Source organism: Varroa jacobsoni, unplaced genomic scaffold (genome assembly GCF_002532875.2).
Source record: "Varroa jacobsoni isolate VJ856 unplaced genomic scaffold, vjacob_1.0 scaffold_168, whole genome shotgun sequence".
NCBI lineage: Eukaryota > Metazoa > Arthropoda > Arachnida > Mesostigmata > Varroidae > Varroa > Varroa jacobsoni.
Window position 1 is genome coordinate 266,204 of NW_019213070.1, and position 7,148 is coordinate 273,351.

Consider the following 7,148-nt stretch of genomic DNA (forward strand, 5'->3'; position numbering starts at 1 on the left):
AAGAACATCAATGGCTAGCTATCTGTTTAAAATCCCTTATCATCCCCGTGCAATCAGCGCCTTCTGACGATGCAGATCAAAATACGAGACAACCTTACGGTAGAATTTCGAAACGAAAGAAGCTTCTCGTCACGCGAAAACGTAGCTCCTTTCTAAAAAGGACTGTACTCGTGTTTGCTCATATAAATGAATCTGTTTATAAATTAAACGCTTTGCCGAAAAAGTGCCTTCGACACCGCGTGATTTCGATCTTCTTTGACGGTGACGAGTTACATCTAGCAGTAGTTCAAAGTTTTCACATTTAATGTAGAATCTTCAGTTATTGCCACTTATCTTTAAATAGAAAGTGACTCACTTTCGAGGCAGAATTAACTTCTATCCACAAATAAAGTTTACAAACTACAGATATCTATGTGGCTTGTTTACGTATTCGTGGGTTAGTGGACTAGAGGGCGACAAATTGTTGCCTTCTAATCTGTATGGGGGCAGATATGAGCCATGAAGTACAGAATTTCGAGAGAATCAAAATAATAGCGTTCTTCGCTGACTAAGAAATGTCATATGGCCGTTCACTAATATATATTAGTCATTGTTACATTAAATCCAGTCACTAAGTCTTTGACACAGTTACTTGCCCACTTAGAATTTGTAATATTTCTATTTGGAGATTTAACGTAATACGCTCGTTTAGGACTCTTAATTAGTCGTTATAGCCGATGTTTCACACTAGGTTTCTTTTTTGTTTGACATCTGTTATAGAAACTAGCTTCTTATTAATACAAACTGTTATTCAGAAATCCACTTGCTAACGGTTCGGAAAATATCTGACATCTTCTTTACGTATTTGTTCTTTATAATCAGTATTAAAGGGTCAAGCAACAGCTTATAATCGATAATTAATATGGCCGGCAACATGCTGTTGTTTCACAACTACAACACATAGTGATTTGTTATGACGGAGCAAGCGCAGCTTAATTCGAACAAATGTTTGTCGTCTTACCACTATAAAATTCATAATGTTAAAAAAATAGCTTGTTCATTTCTTTGTCGACTAGGCATTTTAAGGTAACTTGAACTTGAATACTTGTTACCACGTGATTTTGTCGAGAGTAGAAAATATGTTTCCTGATGCACTTATCAATACAAGCGAATCAACTTTTCTCTGCATGCTATCGGCCCTCAACTTTCACGTAAATAGCGTGTGCATACCACAAGCGTAAGTCAGCCCTTTAGTAAATGGTGATGAGAACTTAGGAAAGGTACAAGTCTTTCTACAAGGGAAAGGTATTTTTATGATCTGGATAAATATAAGGGACAACTGAGGTTACGAGACATGCGACGGTAGTCACTCTAAAAAACCTTTTTTGAAAGGCTTGAATTAATGAAGGGAAAACGGTTTGTCAGAATGATCTCTCCTAAGGCGGTAATATTAATAGAAACCCTTTTCTTTTATTTAGCAAATTAGCAACTTGTACACAAGTTACTCGCTTGCCCGTCACTTCGTGCATAAGTTTATAGCCTCTGTATCGTTCTTATCTACGTAATCGACATCAGGCTCGCTTCTGCCTTTTTGGATTTTTGGCTCGTTTCGGAAGACGCACATCATTTTTACAAATTAGCAGATGACTGCCCATAGCAGATTTGGCCATACTGTTTTAATTATAAGAAAGCATTGTAAGATCTCACTGAAAATTTATACCTGGAAAATCGCGTTTTGTAAGTACACGTGCCAGCTAATGTTTCAGAAACAGCTCCACACATTTACTGACCAGGGTCATGCTATTTGCCTTAAATAAACATTTTTTGAGTTAGTCACACTCTGTGTGACACGGATAGAGTTCTAATCATAAAGTTCTAAAAAAAACTATCCTTGACACGTGGGGTAGTTTGATTTAAAAACTGAACACGGACACCCTTCGTTCCCCGCTTGGGGCCAGCTGTCTAAACAAATAGCCAATAGAAATAGCGGGCGTAAAGTTTGAAACAAACATTAAGGCGAACTCTGAATCTGGAAGGGAAAAGAGTAATTTGAAAGCAACAAAAAATTCAAAAGCTAAATTTGATTTTTCATCTTAGCAAAAGGTGGCTCAACTTTTTAACCTATTACCTCTTGCTACTGCTACATCCTTTGGGCGTAAGAAGTTTCCTGCAAGCGATTACGAAAAGTCGATTCTATCATTTAACCTTAGTTGAGATATATGTGTAGCTATAGCATTCAGGCTCATATGGCACACGTTTATTTATGCGTAGTTATCGATCCACAACGACCAATACACGTCCATTTTTCTGCTCTTATCGTTTTTATTTAGTTCTAGTAAAATCCTACAATATTATAAAGTCATATCCAGTATAGTGTGCCAGATCTAACTAAGATCAGGCCTTCAGTTGATTAGCAGAAGTTTCTATAGTTAAAACTTCACTAGGGATAAAGGAACAAGCATAAGCGGTCATTGCTAGAAGCTGAACACAACAGAAAAGCTTGGCCGTGGTCTGCTACTATAACGAGACGATAGCGTAAGTTCTCAACCTCCTGAGGCCCATACTCCGCAATTCTTTTCTTTTCCTAGAACTGAGAGAACTGAGGACATGCTAAAAAAAGAACACAGATTCAAAGAATTCGTCGGCCTAACTATCAACGAAACAACAATCAGCTGGTGTATGTGTGTTGTTCCCGATGCGTCGTTGTGTAATAGCCCTTAAGATCTCTAACAAAAGGGAACCAATTCTACTGGACTGAATATACATCTGACTGACTTGATGCAGATGATAAGACTATGCATTACATTGACAGATTTTAAGAATGATGATAATGACGACCAGTTCTTGAAGTGATAGTAGATAACGTGCTCACCTATCGACCGCAAAACTTCGAAATTGCGATGAAGCACTGTCATGTTTCAAATCGTGACTTCTTACCAACATGAGTATTACTATTATTATTATTATTTTTCTCGTTCATGTTTGCAAGCATAATAAACAGTCCCCAAAAATGGCTTAAGTTGTCGTTCTTACTCACGGGATATCTTGTCCTCAGTATGTGTTTCGTCGTATAAAAAAAATAAATAATTATAGTATCAATAATCAGATGTCTTTCTACTGATTGTTGCTACTCGGGCTTTGGCAAAACTAGTCAAGAGTTTCCATTTAACATATAATTAGGCAATGATATATACGTACTACATTAGAGATGTCTAATGAATCAATTAGTAAAAGCAGACACAAGTCAAATTTTGTTCTTGCTTTAGGGCCATATCCATTGAATATTTATTTTGCCTTTAGGCGAATTTTCTCATTAGACGAACCGACCGTATTGGACTAATGCTGAAAAATTAACAGCAGGATTGATTACCTTATTCCCGTTAGTGGGTAACGAATTCATCTGATGAAATGGCGACGACTATAGAATTTTATGTATAAAAATGCCGGGAAGATTGGGGACAATCTATATGACAATATATATGAAAGCGCAATGGACAGTGGCAGTGAGAAATTTCGACGACGGTCTATCAAAAAATTACCGGACGCGGTAAGACAAACTGTAATGGTTGGATAATTTCTACACTTGAAGGAACTAATTATCTTCGTTCGCTGGAACGCTGGGAATCCCAAGAGATCTGTCCAGGATAGAAACCAGGCGTTTCCGACTTTCAAGTTATCCCTGTAGAGTCTTTAAAAAAATTGTTGCTCAGAGCACAAACGTGCGGCAATTTATATTAAGTATTTTGATTATCGAACTATGGTAGCGCAACGGGGTTAGCATATATGTCCAGCAAATAATTGAAACAAATAAAATTACCCTAATGAGCTATAATAATAATAAAACCCTAAAAATTGTCGCCTAATTACAATTTGTATAATAAGAACTAAGCAAGCGACAAATAACGATAGTAGATTTTATAAGAAACATATCGTTTGCAGGAGACGCAATAGGTAACGATAGGCCGAGTAGTTCGAACAAATTTAAGTCCCATAGTATTTCAAGGGCATTCCTAATCTGATTAGAATGACGGCAAAAGCAGGATTGTAAACAAGGCTCTTCGTCTATTGTGTCTACTGTAGAATCCAATGGCCTTTGTTGACGTGTTGCTAGCTCACACTGCACAAATAATAGCCCATCTACCGGGCTCAGGGCGTGTCATTGCTTTTAGGCGGAAACTGTAATGAGGTTTAAAAACGAACTTACCCAGTGACACGGCGTTCTGTTTTGGTCTTGCAGCCCACTTAAGTGGGATTTGCGGGGTTATTAAAGTTTCTTTGCACACCGAACATGTTAAATGGAACAGTGTCCTAAAACGCTTTAGAGATTTTGATGTTATCCCTTAAAGTTGAACATCCGTTAGATCGCTTAGAGTAAGAGATATCTAATACCTGTCGAAGAAGTTGGTAATGAGAGTTTAGACACACACAGCATTGGATCAAGTAGTTCTTGAAGGACCTGCCCTACAAAAGAGCAGTTAATTTTACATAAAGCGAGGTAGAGCAGACATACAGATCTTTGCGGGCCAGGCTTAACTCCGAAGGTTCAAATCCTTACCGAGTTCTGACTCACAGCCTGCGGTATTGTAAAAACTTACTCCAAAACGAAAAACTGTGAACCACCTTAATCCCACGTCCCATTATATGCTATAGTGTTTCGGTGATGGATCGCTCATCCAGGATAGCTTATTTGGTAAATGATTCGTCTGGCGATAATATACACCTGTTACATGGACTAAATGCACTACTTGACTGCTATAATCATAGCTTCCCACAATGCAATGATTAAGGTGTGAACGTTCTGATCGAATATAATTTGCTTCAACTGCAAATTGTAAGACAATGTCCATAATTGAAATTCGCTACTGAGCACCCTTGCAATTGCTACTCGTACATGTTAGGAGTTTATACAGAAGAACACGGCCCCAAAAATAAATCTCCTTAAAGGGTTATGATGTCCTGAATTATTTACTGTAGTTGACTGGATACGGTAGGATTATTTATTGACTCCGTTAGCGTAACGAAACAGTGCCGAATATCCGTCGTCGACAATGCCAGGTCGGAAGACGCAAACGATAAGCGTTTATTGTGTATCTAATTAGTTTTGTGTAATGTAAATCTCCAGTAAATCCTGAATGTATGAATTAAGGTTAAGCGCGTACACACATAGAAAGCCTCGTATATCGATTATCATCGTATGGCTTTCTAGGTCATCCTGTTCCATTTCATAACTGGCGGCCTGAAACATCACTACGGTCATGGGCAACTGCGAACAACTGAAATTTATCCCCGTAAGGTAGATGGTTTCCGAAGTGATGCACTCGGATCTTGATGACACTTTCGTATCGAAATAGTATAGTGAATGTAACTATTGTCTCTTTGCTGAACTTGCGCAATAATGAACCTCATTTCCATTCACTTTTCATCAGGATGTAACGTTGGGAATGGTTTCTACATGCTGCGATCTTGTGTGCCTTGAAACTGGGGTGATTTTGCCTCCCGATGCGACCTTTGAACATCGTAGTGCTTGTTGTTTGTCGCTAGCTTCAATTTTTGAACAATTCGGTGGAAAGTCACAAATGGTAGCAGATAGCCACGGTCGAGATTAGGTAACAAACGCACGTAAAGGACAATAATAATATAACAACAGATCTGTGTGCACATACTTTAGAAATAATCACAATTTGGATCGTAGCATTACGATTCAACACTATTCAAATCGAACAGCAGGCACACGTACACCTCACATAAAAATAACCTCAGGTTCGTTTCCAATCACCACGAACTACCACGAAGGTATAAGTCGAGAACAAGTCGGCCAAATGCAGTACTACAATTCGTATCAAAGGTAAATCCCTGTTCTAATGCCCTTGACTAAACCTGATACTGTTTAGGTCGGTGAGAATGCTATAACAAAAAAGGCAACATTTATATATGTATATATATATCTCTATAAATGTTGCCTTTTTGAGAGAGAGAGAGAGAGAGAGAGAGAGAATAAGCCAGTTGTCTAACTATCTGCTCTGAACAAAGGTTAACAACAGCATGCCGAAATTTGTACGGATGCTTTTCGGGCATAAATAATATAGAAAAATCCTAACTTCGTTATCCATTGACATCTAAGTAGAAGAAGACGAGGGATGCCTGCTCAAATTGTCTAGGGCGTCAAATGAAATGTTGTGTATACGAAATGTGGGGCCTAATTTTTTGTCACCCACGCGGACGTGAACGCTATCACTGGCTAACTCCATTTCTGGCACTGGAAATTGCTCTTAGAGATATCTCAGTGTTCCAAAGGTAATAGTAGAAGCTTGAAAAGGGTTTGATGGATTCGAAGCATAGCCATAAACTATTTTCACACGAAAAATTAGCATTTAAATTCAATAATCATTATCAGTTCTATATTTGTTTGGCTTAAACGTTGTAAGAAAACGTATTTCTAAGAAAATCTAATATCTAATAGATTTCCCTAAAGTGTGGCAAGAAGAAGAAGAAGAAGAAGACAACAAAAATTACGAACAAAATTAACTGTTTGTAACAACTTCATTTTTATTATAAATCTTGCCTTTTTTTGTTTCATCTCGATTAACTGGCTCTGCCACTGCCATTAAAACATAACAATTTTTTTAAAAATGAAATTTTATGCTTCACTGTCTTCACGATTCCGATAACAACTAGCTCGAACGTGTAGCGATTTATTATAAAGGCATAAAAGTAATAGCCTCCTAAAAAAATCAATTTGTGAATATACTCAATTTTTTTTGATAATTCCCAGATTTGTTTTCCTACTCCCATTTAAGTTTTGCACTTCTACGGAGGATATTTAGATCATTAAGGGACGCCTAGGTTGGTCTTTGTAACCAGCTTTAGATGTCTGTTCCTCTTCGACGTGCCTAGTTAATTTTAAAATAGATTGATAGCCCTTGATAGTTGATTGCTCTTGACGTATCAGCAGCGGTTAAACAGTACATCCTGTGATTGTTGAAGTTTTATCTAACTATTTATTTCTAATTATGATATGATTTTTATTTTATATGACGAAACAAATACTTGATTATTCGCGGGACGAAAAAAATTCTATTGGTAACTTAAACTATTTTGTTATGTGGATATAGGGAATAAATATTCAATGGGACTTAACATTTTGGCGACGTATATCTGAGGTAGAAGAA